The sequence below is a fragment of the Myodes glareolus genome, chromosome 1 (assembly GCF_982192425.1).
Source record: "Myodes glareolus chromosome 1, mMyoGla1.1, whole genome shotgun sequence".
Taxonomy (NCBI): domain Eukaryota; kingdom Metazoa; phylum Chordata; class Mammalia; order Rodentia; family Cricetidae; genus Myodes; species Myodes glareolus.
The window spans coordinates 136,052,628-136,078,204 of record NC_142026.1 but is presented as its reverse complement, the minus strand read 5'-3'; the positions used below and the strand labels follow the sequence as shown (position 1 = coordinate 136,078,204).

General features: G+C 45.8%; 1 protein-coding gene and 1 long non-coding RNA gene across 4 annotated transcripts in view; one reads left to right on the top strand and one right to left on the bottom strand.

Moving 5' to 3' along the window:
• The window catches only part of Prkn (parkin RBR E3 ubiquitin protein ligase), a 1,186,369-nt gene that overhangs the window by 914,664 nt on the left and 246,128 nt on the right, over window positions 1–25,577 (top strand). The window lies entirely within an intron of this gene.
• On the bottom strand, window positions 8,889–9,848 carry LOC146895782 (uncharacterized). The gene is made up of 2 exons (XR_015004999.2): window positions 9,591–9,848; window positions 8,889–9,504 (listed from the first exon to the last, which is right to left on the bottom strand). It is a non-coding gene; the product is annotated as an uncharacterized LOC146895782 (long non-coding RNA).

Here is a 25,577-nt window from a genome sequence, read left to right as displayed (position 1 = left end):
CCTATCACTGCAGGCAATTTGTGTTGCAGCCTAGAGCAAGGCCCTGGCTTCCTCCTTCTGCACGCTTTTCTCTCCTTGGGTTAGAAGTCAGCTGCCTGTGAACAACAACAAAAAAAAATGATCTAGATATTTTCCCTGCTTCTCCCCATCTCCCCTTGTGTTTCCACAGGAATGAGTAGTTCCTGTTCTTGCTCAGTCCTTGACAGTCCAAACAGAGGGAGTGCACTGCAGCCATTTGATGTTTGTTTATGTTAATAAAAATGCATTCCAATTACATCACTTCCTCCTTCATGGACTGTTGACAGAGGTTTCTGTCCCGCCTGGTCCTGAAGCCATTTAGTCTCAAAGAAATGCACAAAGGTCTACATTAACTATAAACTGGTTGGCCTATTAGCTCAGGCTTCTCATTAACTCTTATAACTTAGATTAGCCCATAATTCTTGTCTGTGTTAGCCATGTGGCTTGGTACCTTTTTCAGCGAGGCAGTCACAACTTGCTTCCTCTGTGTCTGGATGACATCTACAGACTGACTCTTTCTTCTTCCCAGAATTCTCCTGCTCTCATTACCCCGCCTTTACTTCCTGCCTGGCTACTGGTCAATTAGCATTTATTAAAATAATACAAGTGACAGGATAAAAGACCATAGTCCCACAGCAATGAACCAGTCCAGTAAGGTCCCTAAGTCACAGCTTGGATATTGGCTAGAACTGTGGTCCAGCAAGGAAGGAGTTGTGGAAGCATTTGACATGTGGATGAATAACAAGAAGACCAAAGACCTCTCTAATTTCAGTCTCCTCTATTTGTCTTAAAAGCACCATGTTCCTTCCACCAACACAGGCTGTCTTCTCTTCATCCCAGGCCATTTCTGAGGTCATACTCCACTCGCCCGTCAGACATGCTTCATTTCATGCAGCGGTTGATAAACCCCAAGGAGGGAGTACATGGGCTGTCATGCACTTTTGGTAACACATTATTTTTCTGCAGAACTTCATCTCAAATTATTATGAACAGACATGATGCTCAGATCACTACCCCTCCCACCCCATGTCTTCATGTGCTGGACCTGAGCACCCACCATCGTGCTTCCTGCCTCCACACACTGGGTGAGAGCTTTAAAACATACACGTGGGGAGGTCTCCGATTCCAGGCTCTAACAAACCTCTTTGCTAGTCTTGATTTGTACATTGGCCCTGTAAGTGTGTTCATCATTCACATGGGCATTGCAGACAGAGAGACGGTGCGTTCTCACCTCGGATATTTATGCTGGTCAGGGATGGGCACTGAAGCTGTTCCCTTCAGCCATGTCTTCTCCCACGAAGATGCTACTACCGGGAGCAGCATCCTGAAGGAAAGAGCCATTCAGCTCTTACACACAAGAGGAAAGACTCCATGTTTCCAAAGTAGACAGCCCCTGCTGAAGAGACACTTGTCTGTCTCTCATACCCATCTTCTCCCCAGGCCCTTCTTCCAGCCCAGAAGCCTGGCAGTCATCAGCATCACTGGGGTGTGCTTTATGTGTAACAGCAGAATGTGGTAGATGAGGGTCCCTCTCTTGGGGCACCTTTAGTAACAGAGGATGAAATGGTATCGCATGGCCAGCAAAACTCTGAGGACTGATGACCTCATCTTCATACAGCCCTCCCTACATCCTGTCCTATTGCTGGGAGACTCCCGTTTGGGGGTCTCTACAGGCATAAGGGTCCAGGAAGACAACATGGGGGAAAGATGGAGACAGGACAGGCATCTTTCTGCACACTCTCTCTTGTTACCAGATCCAAACTGATATACAGAGGTATCTTGTAGGTGTGCAGATTCAATGAGATGTCGAAACGACAACAATGTATCATTTTAATGTTAAATAGAACCCTTCAGGAATATCCAGGGAAGCATATCACTAAAAACGTTCACTTATCCATGGCCAGCAATCCCAGCAAATTTAGCCCAGCTTTTACTCTCGCTCCTTCCTCAGTGCAGGGCTTCCTGGCTCCCTCTCATTGGCCTTCCACTGGGGCCCCTCCTCTGTGGAGGAAAACCAGTGGCAAATAAAAATCAGACATCTTTGCCTAAGCCCTGAAATTCTTTAAAACCAAACACCCCGATTTCACTCAGCATTACATGAAAACCTGTCCATGCCCGCACGCCAGTATGTGCCTCTCAGGTGCACAGGATCCGGGGAGGGCACTTGATGGAGGTGTCTGGGGTGATGAGGACTTGTAATCAGCCTGGCAAAGCATTTCCACTGTGGTCCATCTGTCAGCGCATGTAAATAGCCTCATCTGAAAAGCCAGCTGTTCCAGCAGCGCTCCCCAGAACACAAGCCTACCTGTTCTTTGATTATAGTCAGTTATGGAAAGAAGCGATTCTACTATAGTCCAAAATGATTCCTCTTTAGCTTTTAGATTTTCTGCTTGATGGTTTATTTATTTTTCATGCAAGTTTTATCATCTTATTTACCACGCATAGGAAAAAAGTCTCCAGAATAGGAGCCGAAGCCCATATTCTTTTTCATCCACTACATCTGAATTTGGTAAATTGTTGTGACCACTGGCTATGGGGTTCCCCATGTAAGGATCAGATTAGATGGTCCCCAAGGTCTCTTTCAGCTTCTGAGCCAGCATGACTTTCTCCCTAAGGACACAAGAAGGAAACATCAGAATTCTCGTAACTAACCTTCAGCTGCTACCCTGGCTTCAGCTGTTTGCGCCTTCCAGTGAGACTAAAGCATGCATACACACACACACACACACACACACACACACTGGCTTCAACTGTTTGGACCTTTCAGTGGGGCTGAAGCGCGCACGCATACACACACACACACACACACACACACACACACACACACACACTGGCTTCAGCTGTTTGGACCTTTCAGTGGGGCTGAAGCGCGCGCACACACACACATGCACACACACACTGGCTTTAGTTGCTTGGACCTTCCAGTGGGGCTGAAGTGCACACACACACACACACACACACACACACACACACACTGGCCTCAGCTGTTTGCACCTTCCAGTGGGGTTGGGGTTGAAGCACACACACACACACTGGCTTCCACCGTTAGCACCTTCCAGTGAGGTTGAAGCACACACACACACACACACACACACACACACACACACACACTGACTTCCGCCGTTAGCACCTTCCAGTGAGGCAGAAGCACACATAACCTCAGCCCTGCTCAGAGATAAGACATGAGTAAGTTCTTAGGACCAGTCCAGCCACCCAGCAGAAGGGCAGCCTCTCTTTCGCTTAACTTGTTCAATGCCTAAAAGCATCGTTAAAAGGAAAACTGTGCACAAACACTTACCAAGTAATTTGATATTTTTGAGTTCTCCCTACCCCAGTACCGCCTATCACATGTAAACAACTGACAGCCGAAACTGTCTAAATGTATTAGACTCAGGGGACCCCCCCCTTCAGGGAAATCACACAAATCTCCTGGAAAGCCCAACCCCGAGAGGATAGCAGAACAGCCTGTCATCTCAATGACCCCATCGCACCCTGAATCTTCAGGCCCTCTCTGGAGATACACTAGGCAGAGTAGACGTTAACAGTGTTTCTGGATCCGAGGGACAGTTCATTCAGACAGTGCTGCCCAGTCCGGGGCCCTGAGTTGGGTCATTCTGGTGCTCACAGAGAAGAAGAGAACACCTGACTCTTGTTGTGTTGTCCTCTGGCAGAGGGGGAAGGAGGGAGAGTATTTCTGATTGGCTAGGCTGTGAACATACCCCGAGCTCGGACCCTTGCGCTGCCTCCTCCATTGGATTGCCAGGGCGGTAAGGACTGAGGAAAACCCTTGTGGTTAAGGATTACTCGGCTTTTACTCAGCGCATGCTGTTAGACACAGATGACCTGCGGTGCCGTCCCCTTACATGAAGGTCCAGTCGGCCTGAGAACCCACACTGCCCTTCAAGGAGACCAGCAGTATGTCCCACCCAACTGCTTGAGCTCTTGACGAGGAATATCTAGGACTCGTTTATATTGTGCATGCTGACCTCCAGGACAAAGCCGAACAGTGAGGTATTGGTGTGGCCTCTGGCACAGCCACCTTGTTACACTCTGTGCCCTCCATTCCCATTCCCATGCAGAACTGAACTCATGGCTCATGAGTCCCTAAAGGCTGCTGGAGTTTGGAAGGAAAAGGGACTCTTCAAGTTCTCCAGGAGACTAAGGCCTCCTGGGGTACATGCACACATACCCATGTTTCCAGCACCTAGCTTGCACATGTAGCAATTTCAGCCCATGTAACAAGAGCTTGTGGACCAAGGGTTCTCCCATCCTATGACAAATGACCATCTCCCGCATTTTTGTTCTAAGTGGGAAAAATTGAGTTCAGCGATTCTGTCAGGAGAATGGCTCACACAGGCATGATGAAAGCGCCGGAGTTGAGTCTTAGGAAACAAATGTCAGCTCTGAAGCACATAGAGCTGTCCCCAGACTTGCCATCTCTCAGGCTCTGTCACCAGGCCCTGCTATTTCACCCCACAGGAGTGCTGAAGGCCAGCCATGTATTCTCAGCAGGGCTGCACAACTTTAACAAAATCCTTGTCATATCCGCCCCAACTTCCTGCAGTGTCGCTCTGAAAGTCAATGACGTTAATTCGCTTGATGAGTCTCCACAGATTCTCAGCCCTGTCCGGTTGTTAGTTTAATGACCCCAACTTTCAACAGACATCTTAGGGATGCCATACCATTAAAAAGAAGACAGTATGCATCGAAGCATTCTTTGGAACATTGTATTTGTAGGTATGTTACTCTCAATGGGAGGGAGATAAAGATACAACATGACAAACTACAGCTACCAGGAGTGTGTGTGTGTATATATATATATATGTATGTGTGTATATATATCAAATCCTCTGAGTGAGTGTATGCACAAGCACTGGTACATGCTTGCACACTTGTTCACAAATGTTCCTGATGTCTTTGCATCCTCCAAAATAAGTATTCCATGTCTAATTTTCATTCCACCAGATAAACAATACTGTTTGGACAGAGAAACCTAGAGTAAAAACTTAATTGATGAACCTGGGGTTTTATAGAGAGATACTTAATGGCCTGCAAAGCAGTCTAAGTGGCTTATTAAATATTTAGAAATAGACACATTTCTCAGACAACTGAATTTATTTTGACTTTTCTTATCTCAAGGTGACTAAAAAGCAGAAGTTTCTGAGTTTTTGCTGAATAAGCAGTAGGGAGTCAACGAACTGAAGCTAAACTTCACTCCAGTTCTGTAGTATTTGGCATCAGGTGATAGATGTTTGGGTATTTTTTATTCTGTCTTTGTACCAAGTAAAACCATTGCTGGAGTAGGTCACAGAACCAGGCTTTTTGAGTTTTTATGTCGCTCACTTATTTCTACAATAGAAAGTGCTATTGTTCGGTTGATAAAGAAAGCTCAGCTAGAGAAAGGAGCAAGGCAAGATTCTCTGGGAGAATGTGGTCCAGTGGAAGACTGAGTGCAGAAGCCCAGGGGAGCCTTGGGAGAAGAACCTTTCCTCAGCTTCAGCATCCTACAAAGTACCTCAGACTGAGAGAGTTGGTACACACAGAAGATGCTAAGGGGCATGGAGAATCACACCCAACCATGGAGCCAGCCACTTAACCACGCCTAGCCACAGAACCTAACCATGGAGCCAACCATGTAATAACGTTCAACCACAGAGCCAACCACGGAGCCAGCCATGACTACATGCCCAACCACAGAGCCATCCACATAATCACACCCAACCACAGAGCCCAACCATGTAATCACGCCCAACCACAGAGTCACACGGGGTCACTATTAGTGTAAGGTGAGGCACTGCAGGAGTGCCCCCTACTGTTTATTAGAACTCCCTGAGAAGCCTGAGAAAAGAAACAAACTAAACGTAGCCACTCCTGACCAGGTCTCACCCCTGGGATTCCAAGCCTGGGCCTCTAAGCTGATTTGTCAAGGCCGCCATAACTAAGCCTCATGTCCATGTGGCTGCAGCAACAGGAATTCATTCTCTCAAAATTCTGGAGCCCAGGCATGTGAGATCAGGTTGAGAGCAGTATTCTCCTGAGACCTGTGTCCTTAGCTCGTGGTGGCAACTGCCTGCTTGTGTTTCTGCACATTTCTATCTGCTGATGCCCTTGTCACAATCCCCCCCTTCTAATGAGGACAGTTATGATAGATTGGGATCCACCCTATGACTTCTTTTTCTCCCCAGCTACTTCTTTAAATCCTCCCATCTCAAATACAGTCCCATTCTGAGGTACTATGGGTTGGGAATTCAATATACCAAATTCAATATACAAAACATAAGAGCAGCCAGAATTGAGATCTTGTGATATGGACCCTAAACTTCCCAAAGTCTAAAGTATTATCTGTACCCCTGAAGAGAAAGTACACTCACTCCTTCCCTAAACTAATGCAAGCAGGATATCTATTATGGTTAGGAGCTTGGGTACTAGGGTCTTGTTGTCCTCTGCTTGAATTTTAGCTTTTTATTGGCTGTGTGACTTGGGCCATTCACCCAACGTCTTTTTACTTTAGGTCAGTTAGATAAGGTTAATAGAAATGTTCTTTGCTCCAGACCAATTTATTTACTGAGTTAGTTTCATGAAAGCAAAGAGATGTACATTATTCAAAAATGCTTGTTTTTCTCCAGAACAAGGTTTATGGTGAAAAGCTGATGAGACCCCAATCAAGTTAATAAAATTCTAACGATGTTAATTTCTTATTTTTGACAAACATTATTTAAGATGTCATTGATAATGGGTGCTGGAGAAATGGCAAATGGGAGTCCTACAATTCTTCTACTTTTTAATAACTCCAGAATTATTCAAACTAAAAGTGTTGTCTATGACAAGATAGAACTCGGGAAAATGTTTGCTTAGAGTACAAAGATCTGTAATCCTAATCCTATTTGGGGGGTGGAAACAAGGGAATTGAAAACTCAAGGTCATCCCCAGCTATTTTCAAAGTCTGAGGTCAGCCTGTGCTACTTGAGGCCACCTCTCAAGAGAAATAAAACACGGGGGGTGCCAGTGGCCCTGGGAGTATACAGCAAGTGACAACTAGCATTCAATAGGCTGACCTAACAGATGAATAACTCTCTGATAGAAAGCCCCACTTGGAAAAGACCATGGGGTCTCTGGCTGTAAATGACTGGTTGCTTCCATCTGTAATTTCTCCCATGTGACACTGTGTTTCTTCTCTAATACAGGTATGGGTGTTTCCCCACCACTTGCCTGTTTATCTCATGTATATATTCCATCTATTGGGCACACATATAGCTGTGGATAGTCAGGAAGATGATTTTTATAATTTTGGTGGACAGAAATAACACTAGGATATTTTTCTTTTACTCTGACTGATAGAAAATTCTCAGCTAAAGAGACAGCCTTTTACAAATTTATCTGATTGTAGACTTTAGAACAAATCCAAAACAGACTAGCTGTACCTGCAAATAAAATACACAAGGACAAATTCCCAAGTGTCTGTTTGTTGGACCAAAGTCAGACTGATAACAAGGAATTGACTCTCTACACATACTCCTAACCTCAAGGTTCAGCCAACTAACCATTTGTTGTTTGAGTCCTGGATTTCATGCCACTCTGTGTGGGAACGTTAACCACTCAGAGCTACATGCCTGCCTTATTCATCATGCCTGGTCAGAGTGACCTCCCCAACCTAAGAGAAACCGTATTATGAGAATGGGTCAGACCCTGTATATGTGATATATAATTCTCCAGAGTTGGGTTATAGAAGTGTGTGTGTGTGTGTGTGTGTGTGTGTGTGCTGAAAGCGAGATGTAACTGAGTGTGAATAGAGATAAGTGTGAGAAAAACATGAGAGATGAAGAAAGAAGTTTAAAAAGATGTATTTGAGTGGAGGAAGAACCACAGAGAGATGGGGTGAGAGATTAGCTGTGTAGAGATTGGTAGGTAGCTGTGTGGGGGACAAGGGAAGATGAAGTTGTATGGAAAAGAGATGTAACTGTGCAGAGATGTGTGGCTGTGCAGGAGAGATGCATGTATGTAAAGAGAGATATGTAGCTGTATGTAAAGAACATAGCTGTGTGGAGTCAAAGATTTTCAGAGAGAGAGAGTTCTCAAGATAAACTAAAAGAGAGCTACCATTAGAAAGTGTGTGTTTCCTTATTTACCCTCAGATAGAAAAATCTAGCCCTCACCAAATTCGTGGATTTTTTTTTGCACACCCTGGCGCTGCCTGGAGACTGGCCCCCATGGCAGCCTTAGAGCTAGAGAGATAGTTCAGCAATTAAAGAAAGCAGGGTGTCCTTCGAGTGAACAAGGGTTCCTAGAACCCACAGACCTGTGCTCAATGGTTTTAACTCCAGTTCCAGGGGATCCAATGCCCTCTTCTGACTTCCACAAGCTCTGCATCACATGACATACATACAGATGAAACTCCCAATTACATAAAATAAAATGGAAAAATAATCTTTCTAAAAAGAGAAACAAAAACCCTAAAATTTGGGTTTTTTAAGCAAATTTAAAATATATATATGTATTTGCTTCCTCTATTTAGGATAAAAAGTTCTAAGAAACAAATGATCTTCAAATTAATATCTAAACCCATGAGTCCCTGAATTTCAGCCTTCAGGATGGTTTAAAGCAGTGGGCAATAATGTGAAAAATCTCCTAGGCTAGTGTTTAGAATGCAGCTGGTACTCAATACCTGTTAGCTGATAGAACTTCTGCTATTTCTGTGGGACTCAGTATGGGGAATTGTCCGCCAGGAATGTCCTAATGATGGGGTTCACCTGTAATTTGGCCCCTAGCATGTAGCTCTAGTTCAGCCATTTTTAACTTGTGAGTTGTAATCCCTTTGGGGGGTCATATAGCTTATATTTACATTATTATTCATAACAGTAGCAAAATTGCAGTTACAAAGTAGCAACAAAAATAATTTTATGGACGGGCATCACCACAACATGAGGAACTGTATTCAAGGCCACAGCATCAGGAAGGGTGAGAAGCACTGCTCGAGTTAGCTCTGCATAAAAAGCAGAGATAAGCAGGCCAATTCCACAGCACCTGGGGCTAGGAGGAGAAAATAATACACCAATAGAAGAAGCAACAACAGCAAACAAGTAGAACAGAAAGGTGGTGCATGCAGTATCCGCCAACATTCTCTCTTCTTTCTTCATCCAAGAAGAATCAGCTGTGCTGTGAAAACCGCAGAGACGTGTGGGTACAGGGAGCTAGGGCAGCACTTCTGACTCCGCAGGAAGTGGTCGGAGAAAGGCTTGGGCGTGTGGCACTGGGCCATTCCTGGTGCTTGCGTGCGCTGATCAGTCACTGTGTGGTCTCTGTGGGGCCTAAACAAGCACATCTGTCCAGATCTTAGACCCAGTTGCTGAGCTCCCCTCTTAGATGAAGAGACAAGGAATTGAGAATTTAGGAGCCGCAACCAAAGGGCCCTTGACCTGTCAGAAGAGAGCAGGAATCTAGTCCTGAGTGAGGCAACACGTATTTCTTTTCCAGTCAGCGGTTGAGGTCCTGTACGGAGAGGCAGGTATTAACGAATCAATCCCACACCAGTTATGTTTTAAGGGGTTATTTATTTGGCGGGGGGTAAAACTTACATACACCATAAACCGTCAGGAAGGGAGCCTAGTCGCTGGAGCAGGAGCCGGGAGCAGCAGCCGAGACCGAGCACCGGAACCAAGAGCCGGAACCAAGAGAGACCTTATCCGGAACTGCTTCTCTTTTTAAAAGAGAAATATACCACGCCCCAGTGGGCTGGTATTTCAGCAGCTATTGGCTGACGGAGCGGAAGTCGCTCCCCGCTGCACTGTGGGCTCCTGCTTCAGTGATTATTGGTTGAGGCAGCGGAAGTTACTCCCACAACAGGCAGGTATGCCCTGTGGTTGTAAGGGACTCCTGATTCTCCCACAAGCTGCATCTTTGTGGTAGACAGCTTTCCCTAGATGATGCACTCCCTCATGTCACCTGCTAAGGAGAGGAGCAATGGGCGGTACCTGCTCAGCCCAAAGCTCCAGAGTCCTGGACACAGCCAGGGTCCTCTTCCCCTAGACCCTTGGAGGTGGCAGACAATTAGCTATTGGCAGACTACTTTACCCATAAACATGAGAGCTGTCCGTGTATGCCTCTGTCTACGAGACAGAAATGGTCTTGGGGCTCTCATCTGCTTTCCAGAATTGTTAGTAGTGAGTGGTAAGTAGAAGACAGTGGCTGCTGACTCTCCGACCACCACAACCCACCACACATGCTCTCTGGAAATCCAGTAATGTGTCCCCTACCACTAGAAGAGCCTCTGTTGTGGGAAAGGCTTTGGTGGTCTCAGGAAACATGAGCACAGTTCTGCTGACACGCAGTTTATAAGAAAGAAGAAATCCACGGTCTGGGACTATGGCTACACTGGGAAGGTGCTTGCTATGCACACACAGAAACTTGAGTACAATGCCCAGAACATACATGAAAAGGATGTACGCCTGGTGGCGTGTTCTTGTCATTCCAGCATCAGAGAAGCCAAGACAGGCAGACCCTTTCCGCTCCCTAGCCAGCCAGCCAGCCAGCCAATGCGGTAAACTCCAGGACATTATATGGTTGTGTTTCAAAGAACAAGGTGTGCTGCAGCTGAGAGAGAAGAGCCAAGGTTGTCCTCTACTTCCACGTGCAGAGATACACACACACACACACACACACACACACACACACACGCGCGCGCGCGCGCGCGCACACACACACACACACATGCACATACTCACAGAGACTCGCAGAAAAAAGAGAATAAAGAAAACAAGAAATGAAGAGTCTGGGGGAGAAAGAATCCTGGCTTTCAAAGATGTGTATTCTACCCCCAGAGAAAAAGCAAAAGCACAGGTGACAGCCTTTGCGGGTGAGCCAGCAGCCAGCATGGCTAAGGGAGAGGCACGTTGTAAATATTGGAGGTATCTATTAGAGCAGATGCTTGTCGAGCAGGGCCTTTCAGAGTGCCTGGGACCTGCCGATGTTCACAGAGTCCTGCCTGGTTAGAGAACCTGTTACGGATCTCTAACAAACCCCGCGAGAACTACCCACACAATTAAGGGCGGCTCTCGGCACAGCGTCTGTAACCTTAGGCTTCATCTATGCTAATGCACAAAAACATGTGACATTATGACCATCATTAAAACTGAAATGAAAAGTTAACAAAAAATAAATCAGACCTTCGCACTGTGTTGAGCCGGGAGGCACCAATTCCACAGGATGCCTTTTAATTGGCAGCAGAAGCCAGCTCTGACATTGGAATGCAGGCTCAGTTTGGTTTATTTTAATGCCCTTTGAATGTTGAAGCTATCAATTTGAACAGACCATTTTAATGTACTGCTTGCGGGGGAGTAGGATTCTAATAGGAGATAGTTAACTACATACTCTTTTTAATATTAGTTTTTCCTTCCTAGATACTTTTACACCCCTAAATGGGATCAGTTGGGTAAAATGTATGTCTGGATTCTTCTGATTTCAGTTCTGTTCTCAGACAATGGCCTTTATTCTTCATTTAGCTCTCACACATTTCCAGTGTGATGCCAGGAGGAATTGGTCTGTGTACATGAGTGTACACACATGTATGCTCACTCCCAGAAACTGGCAAATATCAAACCAAGTAGCCAAGCAAGAGGGAGAAGATAATGCCCTCAGCCCTTGTCACCAAACATTTCTACAAGCATTACAGGCTGGGGCTGTAGCTCAGTGCTAGAACTCCTGCCTAATATACATGAAGCTTTGGGTTTGATCCCCAGCACTATAAAAAAAACAAAAATAAAAATAACAATTTTATAGGAAAAGGAAGAAAGAAAATATCCTATGTCCCCATTGAATGGAGACTCTCCAGCAAGCCTGGCAACCTGACATCAACCTTATGCTAGCATGGATTAAAATACATATATATTATGCAATGAGAAATTATGCATAAATTTTACTTCCTGATGCATTCATTATTTTTGGATGCCTGCACTATTTGGGCCATGGGTTTACTGCGCCTGTTGTTTGGCCTTTCTAGGAAACACACTGCAATGCCCCCGACTTGTCTTTCCCGACTAGTCTGACAGTGAGCTAGCTACTAAGAGTCCCGTGGGATGCACCGAGCGCCCCAGCGCTTTGCAGATGGTAGATGCTCATAAAGAAAATGCCAGGAAACAATCGCTGGAACACTTTCCACTCATGGCAGCCAACAGCGTGGCAGGCATGGAGTAAGCATCAGCCCCGCTTAGCCCTGTAGGCATTTGTGTTTGCTGCTCTGGGCTCATCAGCTTTCTCTCCCCTGCCAGGTAACATCCCACCTCATGCCGCCCCACCCACCTCATCCCCTCCTCCTTGTGTTCCTAGGTGGGGTGCTGGAACTCCACACCTGTCTTGTTCCAGACCCCATTCAGCTAGGCAAGGCTACCTGATGGCGTCCCGGGGGATGCAGATGGTCCCTGCAGGACTGTTTTGTCCGTGTCTCATTTCATCAGGGACAGCATTTGGAAAGGAAGCAGTCTTTGTGTTCAGACATGCAGAATCGCTGTGTCTCTTGGCTCTCCTGAAAGCAAGTGACTGCTGCTTTGTTTGAGGAGAGACTGGCTAACAAGAAGCCATATCCCTTTCCTGAGCATCTCGCCTTCTGTCGTGGATTGCCTAGCACAGGGCTCCCCTCAGTGGGCAGAATTTGTCCTCACCAGCAATGCTGACAAGAGAAAATGTTGGCTTCCAGGTGATAGCCAGGGAGCCTTTAGTCCATGATGATGGAAAGATAGAACCAAGGTCTCCATCTGTGTCCATTTTGCCCTGATAAATGCAGTGTTTTGTTTTAAATTTTCCTTTTCAAACTGTTGGGGTGTTCCTTTGTTTGGTTTTGGTTTTCTGCAGGCTTTTTTTTTGTTCTTTTGTTATTGTTGTTGTTGTTTTGTTTTTGTTTTGTTTTGTTTTGGGACATTATCTCACTCTGCCACCCCGGCTGGCTTGAAACCGGTCTCAGAATCACAGCATCCCCGCCTGCGCTAGTCTTCCATGTGCTGGATGATGGAGTCATGCCACCACGGCTGACTTAAAACTGCTTTCAAGGACGTTTAAAAACACAACAGTCATTGGAGGTCCAGGAAGATTTAAGACACTCTATTCCTGGAAGCTCACTACTGTTAAATGAATTTCTTGGGCTTCATTTGTTTGAGTTCTGAAATTGATTGTTCAGTGCCGACATTATTAATCACAATGTTCAGATTAACTTCTACTACTGAGAGTGTATTGTGCATGTCACAAGTAACAGCTGCTTTGAAACCTTTACAACAGAACAAGGAGACTGAGCCTCCAAATGCTGCCTGGACTCACCCCAGTCCTCAAAGGGGGAGTTACTGGAGGGTGTCCAGAGGGCAGCAGATGGACAGGGTGCTGCCAGGCATCCATTCTCAACGCTCACCCCTAGTGCTCTGCTCTCCCCCATTGCACTCCAGGCTTCCCCGAGGAAAGTGGGAATCACTCAAGTACACCGTGAAAGGCCCGCCTTCTCAGGCCCCAGTCAATCAGACCAGCAGTAGGAAAGGCTTTTGTTGTTAAACTGGAGTGACCGGGTACAATGTAACACCAGCAGCTCTTTAACACAGTTCTATTGTGAGCAGCCAGAACCCCTTGAAGCCCTTTGGCTTAAAAAAGAAAAGAAAGAAAAAACACTAAAAGCATTTTACAAACCAGTGAGCTAGGGCAGCAGTGTCTTTAAAATGGTTTGTCAACAAAGCTTTCGTCTTCATTAGCAGAACTCAAATGTGGGTCACTGGGTCACCACCAGGTGCCCATAGGGCTTAGGTCCACTTGACCGGGGTTAACTGGGCTTCCTCGGGACAGTTTGTCTGCCGAGTCTTCCTGGACACGGACATCACATGGGGATTTAAGAGCACTGGGGAGCGGGGACGGATGAGACAGGAAAAGTAAGCTTTGGTCAGGGCTGATTGGAGACAGACAACTGACAGCAGGAAGGTTGGCTACACCTCCATTTTAGAAATGGATTGATGAGATGTGGAACAGTGTAGGAGGAGTCAGATGGGAGGAAGGGCAGGGAGAGGTTTGCTGTGTAGCTTTTCAAACTGATTCTAGAAAGTCTCCAGGAAGTAAGGCCCCATCCCCCTTATCTGCTAATGATTTTGATCTCCACTTCAAGCCCACAGCTGCCTTCTGAAATGAGTACCATCTCTCACAGCTGGCCGCCCCATGCTAACTTCAACTATACTGTCAACTCACGGTGTTGCCTGACCCTCCCCCAGGTCCAGGTCACCATGCTCCCTTCCCTCAGTACTTGTCTTATACCGTCTTATACCCATTCTGATCAGGTTGTCTTTGATCAGAAATTTCCAGGGCTTCTTATTACCTCCTGAGCCAGGTGTAAACTTTGGGACCTTCCATAGCCTTTCACTACCAAGCGGTTCAGGCCTGCCCAAGGAGGACTAGGCTTCACCTGTGGCCCCTTCCTGTGGCCACGCCCCCTCTTTGCTCCCCTTGTCCTTCACTTCTTCGACTCCCAGTGACATCTAAACTCTAGCTCTTCACTTCTTAAATTTCCTCAATGCTAAATTACCCATCCTTTAAATTCTTACAAAACAGGGCGGAAAGTCAACGGGTCTTCCTAATGTTCCTTGCTCTTTGGTATTTGTATCCATTTTATGATTTCTAATGGTGTCTCCACCTCAAGGGCCAGTATAGTACCTTGGGCATCTGCACAGAACCAACATGGCCCTACAGGATGAAGACTGGTTGAACTGATAATTAATTGCTGACATTAATAATTGATCAACTAATGGTACCACAGTAAGACCTGGTCATCAGACAGGACTGGAACTCTCTGCTCAGTGACATCTCTCCCGTTCTCTTAGAAGCCTGCCACATAGCTTTTCAACCAGCCAAACTTTGTCATTTGACAAGCAAAGAGTCAAGAACAAATGTTTACCCACCACTGCAGACTGGATGGTTGCTCCTCCTCTCGGAAGCACAGATACTCCAGTCCTTGTGTTCTGCCATAGGGTGTTGGGAGGTGGGGCTTAGGCGATGAGATCAGAACTCTTGTTAATGAATGTATGAGCCACACTTTTGTTAAAGAAACCTCAGAGTCTCCTACTCCTTCTAAGGAAAGACTGACCTAGCCAACTACTGAACATGCGGACCCCAAGACGCCTCAGCCTCAGACTGGGGCATCAACTGCTTTTGTGTGAGATACTCAGCTCACAGTACTCTCTCCCAGCATCCTGGATAAGCTAATATATACATGCATATTTCATCAGACTGGATGAGGGGACTAGCCAAATTATTAATGCTGTTATTAGACAGATCCCATCTGAATGATAATGATTTTAATTGATATTTTATGTAACAAGAAAATAAAGGAAAGTAATAATTGAATGTTTAAAAATAGTGAATATTTCCATTGTTCAACAGTGTCCCACTGGCATGATGCACACACAATCCTTTTCTCTTTTATACCAATTTATCTTGGCTAATGCTGATTTTGTAGCTGCTTGTTACAAAACCCATGCCCACAACCCTAGTCAAGAAAGGGTACATTCTCTCAGTCATTTGAGTATCTTACACCCAAAAGATACCTGGTGTGTGTGTGTGTGTGTGTGTGTGTGTGTGTGTGTGTGTGTGTGTTGTGTATGCAATTGAGTTTTTTTGTGTTGGTTCTGTGTATATATGGGTGTGTACATGTGGAGGCGAGAGGTGACCCTCAGGTGTCATTCCTCAGAACACCATCCATCTTGATGGTTGAGACAGGGTCTCTCACTTTTGTCTGGAATTTGTCGATTTGGCCATGTTGGCTGGTCAGTGATCCCAAGGGAGCCATCCGACTCAACTCTGCTTCCCCTATAGTCACTTGCTTCCTACACAGAGATCAAAGGTCCTGGGACGTAAAGTGGAGCTCCTGTTGCATGCACCCCTCCCTTCTGTCAACTCTCCACCACCAACAGAAAAGCTCTCTGGGAACCTTGTGACTTGCCAAAGAAAGGCTTTGATGAACTAGCTACACTCTTCTCACTTGGAGAGGGAGGTGCTTTATTATTTGTTTTAAATCACTGTGTTGCTCTTCAATAGCATGGAAAGCCCAGGCTTTATTTCACATGCCCCATGACATGCTGAGATACCCACAATGCCCAAGGCGGCTGTCATCCTGGTCAGTGAGGCTGACTTCTTTCAGAAAATGATATGAAAGTTCTCACTGCCCTTTGATTTAAATTAGAATAAATAAAAATTTATTAAATAAAACTGAATTAGAAATATATAAACTTTATCAATCAAGTAACAGCACAGCAAGATCCAGCTCCTTTTGCAGGGTTCCTCAGGACATCTGACAAGGTCCACAGGGTTCTGTTCTCCACTTCCTACTGAATCTCTAGCTTCTCCACAAGACTATGTGTGACGGGGCAGAATTGGTGGATGCCATGAGACTGTGTCCTCTTTAGCTGCCAGAACTATAATGAGCTCTGTGGCCTTGGACTTGGGTAACCACAGGCCCTCAGCCTTCAGAGTGAGACAGGATCCGGAGGACGCGCGTGCACCTGCGTGGAGACTGCCCCTCTGTTTATCTTGACTGTTGGGTGAAGGTTTTATGACTATTGCAATGCCACCAGAGGCATAAACGCAGCATTAGTCAAGAATACTGCCACTTCACGCTGTCGTCCTTCCAGAACATCCCTCTGTGTAAAGCCAAGGACCAGAGGAAAATACAAGTTCTTCAACAGCACGGGCATGAACCCAGTGACCCTACATGGTGCCAGCTTCCCATTTTATTTACCCTATAGCAGGCATCTGAGCCCTGTTCCTGCCTGCACTGTGTCCAGGCAGACTGGTGGCACAGGTCATCCACCCTGGGAATATACCAGAACTTTCCTCCTGGTAGCTCCATTAAGCCTTCACATGGTCCTGTTTCTCCTGTTTCCTCATCAAGAATAAAAACATTAGATTAGATGCTGTCAAATTTAAATAATTAATCTGTATTTAATTTTACTGTAGACTGTGATTTAAAAAGAAAACCAGCTCCTTGGAAAAAGATAAGGCTAGACATTTGGTCTCCAGCTTCTATTGCTCTTGCCGAGTCTCAGTAGGTGAGGAGTGAGGCAGGTTGACAGTTGTAAAGAAGCTAGGCCAGTAAATAAGTCCCCAAGCTGAACCAGAAGGTTCTGGCATTTCAAGAGTACCCTTGAATACTGACTGAGCCTTGAGCTGATATTTTGTGTCACGATCACACCGTAATCTAAGAAACAGTTAGATGTCACTTCCTCTGTGAGTGGCTCTGCCTGGAAGGTACATTGTCTCTCAGAGCTCAGCCTTCAAGGACCAGTGCCGTGCAGAAGAAATACTTGAAAAGACCTATGCTTGAGAGGGGCAGGAAACTTCAACTGAGCAAGAGCTCCAGATAGGACGTGTGACATGGAATCGAGTCCCCCAAGAGAGGCAGATGCAGAGGAATTTGTGTTCCTACATCTAACTCTTATTTGTTTCCATTTTCTCGTTTCCCAAATATCATGTGTGAGTGTATTCAAGAGTCTGCAGGTGCACATATATGTCTGGATGTTCACTCATGTATATGCATCAACATATAGCGGCCAGAGGACAACCTCAAGCGTGGTTCCTAAGTTATCAGCCACCTGGTTGCTGTTATTTGGTTGTTTTTGAGCTGGGGTCTTCATTGGCCTCCTAGAGCTTGCCAAGACAGCTTGCTAGGCTGTCTGCTCAGCAAGCCCCAGGACTCTTCCTAACTCACAGCCCCATCACAGGACACCACAGACACACAACACTACCCCGGGGTGTTTTTTAGTGGGGCCCTGCTGATAGAGCACCAGTCTTTCTGCTGGCAAAACCAACACTTTGCTGTCCGAACCATTGCCCCAGCCCCACTTGCCAGATAATCATGTTCATCGTTCACAACAGAGGTGTCTTCTGTAGGAATCTTAACTCATCGCACCGCCACAACTCTCTTCTGCAGAACTTTCCAGATGAAAGGCGATTCTCTAAAAGGTTCTAGGAACGTCGCTCTTTCAGAAACTGCTTTTTAACAAGCTAGCAAACCAAAGCTTTTTTTTTTTTTTAATGAAAACAATGCTAGCAAGGAAAATGTGTGCATCCATCTGCAATCGTGGAATTTCCTATGGGGTAAAAATATATTTCCCAAGGCATCAAAGTCAAACCATGCAACTCCAATGAGAACAGAAATGAATGCCTCCTCCCAAGGTTAGTGTCGCATGATTGATTGTAAAAGTGCAGATTTATTATAATTTCTCTGTAATTTTTTTTTTGTCATTCTTACCTTCTTCTGATGCATGAAACACTGCCAGAGGCAGGAACCCAGGTTTAATGGACCAAGCATCAGTGCTGAGAGAACATTCCCTCAGTTTCTGTTCCCTTGGCAATGTGAAAGACTTTGGATGCTAACGCATTATACTGCAGTATTTTGAAAACAAACAGCTTGGCTTAAGTACAGCAGGGATTGTTGCTTTAGTTACTCCAAAGATCATCTCAACCCTCTTCTGTTTTCAAGGAAGTTTTAAGACTCATTTTATAAATCATATTTAGCTTTTTTTATTAGAATCGGATATAGCTGTTGGCGCCACTAATGGGTCTGATGTGTTTCTGCTGGTGTCCCTGAACTAAATTGCTGTAACTAATGTGGCAGTGTCTCTTTTTATAACTGTGAGCTGCTGAAAGCAAAAGAAAAAAAATTGTCTAAAGTCAAAATATTAACCGTTTTATTTATTGCAAGATGTCAAGAGGGAAGACTGTAATTTCTGCGGAATTCGAGACCGTAATGAGACTTTGCATGAGGAACTTTTCACAGTAGGGCCCCTTTCTGCAAACTCAAAGAGACACGAAAAAGCAAAGCATTGTGGTGATTGGCAAATACCAGGTGACCCTCTAGCAGGGGTCAAGACAACCATGAATCCCGACATTTCCACATAAACTACAGCTTTTGCCTTCCCTCCAGCCCAAAGCACGCATGCCCTGGATACCAAACTGCACAGACCAGGAAGGGTTCTGTTCTTTTTTGAGACACTTGCTCTCGTTCTCCTCCCATTTTTTGTTGTTGTTGTTTTGTTTTGTTTTTTGTTGATCTGAAAATGCAGTGTTGTTTTAGGTCATTAGGAATACATCAAGTGAGGCAGAACGACGAATACGTATGTGCTCAGAAATAAGGGCTAGGTGGTTCTCAGCAACGGAACGGCCCAACATTTCACATAAGGGTTTTGTTGAAACTTCTGAAAAATACAAAAAATGCTTGATTTGGATGTGTTTTTCAAAATAGTTTTTTTTTCTTTCAATGAAGTGTGGTGGGGTACACCTATAACCCCAGGATTTGTGATGCTGAGGCAGGAGGAATTTGAGTTTCAGGTCAGATCAGGCTAGCATTCCTTTCTTTTCCTTCCTTCCTTCCTTCCTTTCTCTTCCTTCCTTCCTTCCTTCCTTCCTTCCTTCCTTCCTTCCTTCCTTCCTTTCTTTCTTTCTTTCTTTCTTTCTTTCTTTCTTTCTTGGTTTTTCGAGATAGAGTTTCTCTGTAACTTTGGGGCCTGTCCTGGAACTAGCTCTTGTAGACCAGACTGGTCTCAAACTCACAGAGATCCACCTGCCTCTGCCCCCTAGTGCTGGGATTAAAGGTGTGAGCCACCACTGCCTGGCAATATTCAATTTTTTAAAGCTGTTCCATGGCTTTTTGATATTTGTTGATAGGACTAGTACTCAGGATATATTAAATGAATTCTTAATAGCTCAAAAAGAAGGTCCCTACATGTGCATATCCTTGTGTTCAATGGGGACTATTACAGAGGTACCCTCACCCCTTGACCTCCATCTCCCGGACACACTTTGCATGCTTAGGTCTAGCTCTGCATCTCCTTCATGAGAGAATGTGGATGAGGAGAAGCGAGGAGTAGCTAGAAGTCAAGTGTTCAGCAAAAGAGGCCCAAACAGGGAGAGTGGAGGTCCCAGCCTCCAAGGACACCGCAGACCTCTGTGACAGAGGGACTCGGGTGCCCTTAGCCAGGACTTTTCACTCCCTAGTGTGTTTGTGTCTTACACACAGTTTTGCACTGTGCTTTCTGGAAACAAGGCAGGCTTGTGATAGCTATTGTAAATAACCACGGCAGATGGAATGATCAGCTTTAAAAAAACCCAGGAAGTTGAAAATAACGGAGGCATTGCCAATTTGGGTGTGCTTGACAAAGGAGGTGAGACACGCAGAGGAGGCACAGAAGCTGCCAGGTCTAACTTAGGTACGTGCCACGGTTTGTGTTCGCTGGAACGAAGAAGTGCACGCAGTCTGAGAACCCAGTGCTTTAAACAGAACAGGTCCTAGGGGAAGCGTGTTTCAGAAGCAACAGGAAAGCTATCAAGGTTTCCTCCACGCCCCCACCCTGTTCTCAGACCCCAAGGCAATTGCTGGACTGACAGAGAAGAAGCCAGAGACAGCCCTAGGGAAGTTTGTCCACAGCTTGTTAAAATGGCCGCCTTAAACCGAGGGTTGAGCCCTCAGGAGAGGCTTGTAGGAAGCAGAAGCTCTCCCTCTGTCTCCTCGCCACCTGCCTACCCAGAGGCAAACCACATGGCCTTCCTGACTGTGGCACCATGAAATACATGCTTTCCTATACGACCACCGAGGTTCACGGAAGGCTTTTCCAGAATGTCTCGTGTTTGTTCATTGTCCTGAGACTGGAGATGAGAGCGATATCTTAGGGCGGTGGGTGGCCAAGGTGGGAGTTAAGGATCAAATGGCAGCAGAGCCATAGAAGCCACCAAGCCAGTCCCATGGCTGCCTCTGTCCTCACAGCCACACTAAAGATGGGATTAATGCTAACAGGATATTCTATGCAGCATACCCAAAATTCCATAACGTCAACATACAGTTGAGGTAAAACTGATGGAGATACTTACACACCATTTCCACACTAAATCTTCAAAGTCCAGCATGCAGCTCACAACCAATCCATCTGTCAGCTTAGTCCCATTGACTCTTGGGTCCTAAGCTGTCACAAGCAAGAGCACCCCTAGATGTGTCCATCCGAGAGCCCAGTGTCAGTCACAGGCTCCTCTGCTGCCTCCCAAAGTGACTTGGAGCTTACACACCATTTCTTCATTTAGGAAATAGCAATAACAATACTTCCGTAGTCCGCTGTGAAGTTTGCACAAAGACACTCACATGAAGTACCTACAGGTTGGTAGGTGGCGAGAACGCCACAGCTGCTGGCTGATGCTATTCAAATGTTGAGAACATAGATATTACAATATGTGAAGTCTTCTGTCTACTGCCCATCTGAGGGGCCACTGAAAGAGTGAGGGTCTACTTGACATGCTTAGCAGAAATGCTCAGCCCAGCTACCATGGTCCTAAAATGTGGTGGCCAAGTGTCCCCATTAACAAACAGACTTCTTGGATCTGGGTTTAGGGAGCCACCCTTACAGGGTCCTGACCTCTCTAGAAAGCAGAGAAGATCTACCGGCCTCCGCTGCACCCTCTTGCCTCCATGGCTAACCTTGTAACTTACATCACCAGACAGACTCAAGGCTGTAGATCAATAAATCAGTCCACAGCCCTGCCGCTCCCGAGGCTTCTTCAGCTGTGAGCAGAGAAAAGGTTCTTGCAGGCAGCTGGAATCTTCCTCCAAAGTAGAAAGCATCCTTAGTTTCCTTAATTACACTTAGTGAGAGCAAGGCATGTTAAATCTTCTAGATGGCCCCTCGGATTAAAATTGGATTCTCGAATTTGCATAATAAAAGTAGTGTTATGAAAGGAGAAGGCCTGAGTGTGGAGAGGTAAATGTCTCTGCCGGAGCCAGTAGGGCAGCCCTGCCTGGATGGCTCAGCACACTGAAGCCTTCTTCATTTTCATGGGGCAGGACAAGAGGATTTAAATCTTATGCACAATTAGCTTCATGTTGATGTACAGTTTGTGGGTCTGTTTGGGCATAAAACTGAGAATGAGCCTTTCATGTAATTCCTTTAGTATCTTTGCAAGCGTGGCTACACCCAAGAGGAAAGAAGAGCCTGCCTCCCAGAGCTCAAGTGAGAAAATAAACTGGACTCACCACACCCACAAAACTGATCAGTTGCATCCAAAGATCTCTGTGAGTTTCCAAGCTTAAGAAAAAGTTCCTCCCTTGTGTCCCTTCTCACTGAAACTTTGCTCAGCCTAGAGGGACGGGGTGGGAGAACAGATGAACTGTCTGACAAGGAAGCTTCTTTCAGAGCAGCTCTTGAAAATGGAAGCCATGCCTAGGCAGTTAACAAGAAAGGAAAGGACTTCACCTAAGCAAGGGAAAACAATGTGTGTCACAGTGAGCCTGAGCCAGGGTGTGTCTTCTGAAACCAAAGTAATGGGAATTTAGCAAATCCGTGCTGAATGCAGGTGAGGTCTCATGTCCTTGAGTAATCCCATGCCTGGCTATGAAAGGAAAGGGAGAGTCAGCCATGTCGGGAACACCAGTCCGCCTCGGCCCCATGTAGCAGTTAGTCTAGGACAGCCTTAAGAATTTTACTTTCTCACTCCCAGCGATCCCACTGAAATCAGGAACAAGACAAGGCTGTCCACTCTAATCCATATCTGTTCAATATAGTTCTTGAGGTCTTAGCTAGAACAATAAAACAACAAAAGGAGATCAAGGGGATACAAATCGGAAAGGAAGAAGTCAAATTCTCACTATTTGCTGATGTATGATAGTTTACATAAGCAACCCCAAAAAATCTACCAAGGTATTTCTGCAACTCATAAACACTTTTAGTAATGTCGCAGGATACAAGATTAACTCAAAAAAATCAGTAGATTTTTTGCACAGATGCTAAATGGGCTGAGAAAGAAATTAGAGAAATATCACCCTTCACAATAGCCACAAATAGCTTAAAATATCTCACAGTAACTCTACCCAAACAAGTGGAAGACCTGTATGACAAGAACTTTAAATCTTTGAAAAAAGAAATTGAAGAAGACACCAGAAAATGGAAAGATCTCCCATGATCTTGGATAGGTAGAATTAACATAGTAAAAATGGGAATCTTGCCAAAAGCATCTACAGATTCAATGCAATGCAAAATTTTTTCTTATTGATCCCATAGCTTGCAGATTCAGTCAAACCTGCCTCCACTGTAGGTTGGAAAGGGCCAGGGAAAAGCACCTGACCCTGACTTGACCCTAGAACCAGAACTTGAAATCACACCAGTCCCTGAGCTTGCCCCAGAGTCAGGCCACCAAAATTCACCAATCCCAAGCCATCCTGGAAGGCTCTGTTCCCTGCGGCCAACAAATCCTTTATAAGGTCTGTATCCTGTTCAGTTTGCTGCTGTTTCTCAAGGGAGGCGCCACCCTCCTGGATCCCTCCTTCCTAATAAATCTCTTGAATGAAGTTTAATGTGAGGTGTGGCATTTTTGCTGGAGCAAAGACCCATAATAACTTTCACCTGAGCAGATAAGAACTGTAACATTTTCTCAGTGAAGCCTTCTCCTATCAGAACAGAGTTGTTAGTCTTGCATTGGGGAGACCTTTCCCTGGGGCAGGGCTGTAAGCTGCTATGCTTACACTGACTTAGGGGTGTCCCTTGGCTCCTGACTCCCAGGATACCTTCCATCCAGGCTGCAATGCTTACATCCCCAGGGAGGCATTACAAGAGTGCCCCACCATGTTAGCTTTCACGTGGGCATCAGAGATCATCTCCCAAGGCCCAGAACTGCACCTTTTACTGTGACCATTACCTTCCCTCAGAACGGCTTCCTGGAACTTTAGCCCAATCATACCATCCCTGAAGATGTGTTTGGACCTCACAGCCATCATCAGAGACATTAATTTGTCCAAGTGCCTCTCTGCTGCTGACTGTGAAGATCAGCCAAGAAAACAGCTCAGAAGAAAGAAGCACTAAATACCGTTCACCATGGGGAGGCTGCAATTCTGCTGCTCCTTGAAATTCTAGGGACCGTACCATCTATTAGTTCCCTGTGAGCTGAGACAGAATGCTGGTTTAAAGTGTTACCTTCTAAAGTCTTAATGGCCATATGGAAAGGTTATGGGGACATGTGTAGATTGCTAATGTGGCACAAGAGAGTTCTACTCTCATTGGAATTTTCCTGGTTTGCCAAAGAACAGCCAAAAACATGCTTACTATAAAAGGACAGTGGGAAGGGGCTGTACACGTCACTCAGGACACTGCAGTCGGTGCTCACCTCCGCTTCCATCATTCTCGTGTTGCTTCAGATTTACTGAGTCAACTGTGCTGTGCACTGAATCCAAGTCACAGACTCTGCTGTGTCACATGACTCCCCTTGGCTGAAGGAGTGAGTGTGGGAGCTGGAGGGAGGTCACAGGTCAGTCGGCCCCTCAGCTAACATCCCTTTGCTACTGTCTCTCATTGGCCGGCGTTGCCTGCTGCAGTGGTTCAGATGGGCGCGGCAGTTCCATGGCGTTCTGCGTATCCTGAAAAGTCATTGTGTGGTCATCCTCACAGTCTCACCTAGATGAAATACCAAGTTGTGTGGGAACTGCTGTAAAATACATGGCATATTTCCACCCCAGATGTTTCATTTATTAGTTCTTATAAATGACTTATTTGTTGATTGACTTATTTGTTGGTGGTTCTATAGATGGCTCCCAGGGCCTCACACACACTAGGCAAGAGGTGGGGCTCCGGAAAGAGGTGAGGAATTGAGCTTCCATACTCCTCCATGTCTGGCTCAGTTGTATCCCCTGCCACCCCCTCCATCTATCCCAGCATTCTCCTGAGTACCTTTCTCTTCATTTAACTCCAGTGTTAATATTTTATCAAAGAACTGCTTGCTCGTTACATAGTTTGAAGTGTTAAATGGCCCCAAACCGCTCTCTTTCCTTACTCCAGTAAAGTCACTCTCTGATCTTCCCCACTTTCTCTATGTACCAGGGAAGTGATTAGACACCTTCCCCTCACCCTCGTCACCACCCAGACCAAATCAAGAGAGTGATCAGTGTACTAGAAGAGGGGGTTGAACACTCCACACGCTTCCATCCTTGTTAGACTTTTCAAAGATGCTCTGGGGTGCGGATGTGGGAGACAGTTCGTATTTTATCAGCTGCTCCATGGTTTAGAAAGTTAACAGAAAAGGGGCTCAGTCAGGCCTTCACAGATACACACCGCCCCCAGCCAGGCCTTCACAGACACACACCGCCCCCAGCCAGGTCTTCACAGACACACTCCGCCCCCAGCCAGGCCTTCACAGACACACACCGCCCCCAGCCAGGCCTTCACAGACACACACCGCCCCCAGCCAGGCCTTCACAGACACACACCGCCCCCAGCCAGGCCTTCTCTAGGGCCCAGACCTTAGGCCCTGACCCCTGCTCCCAAAGAGTGTTTGCCCGCTGTCAAGAGCCCCAAAAACTTACAACATGGAGTCACTGCTCTCTTGGGTTGCTTTCTGAGCTAATGACAGTCATTCTTTAAATTTAGATGGATAGTGTGCAGAGACTGGCATCTTCCGCAAACGACACTTGGATGACAAGCATGGCAAGGCACATCATAATTTTAACAATTAAAAAGTCAAGATGAATCTTAGGATTAAAAAAATCCTCACACACTCAATTATGTAACTGTCCTGTGTTTTCTGCC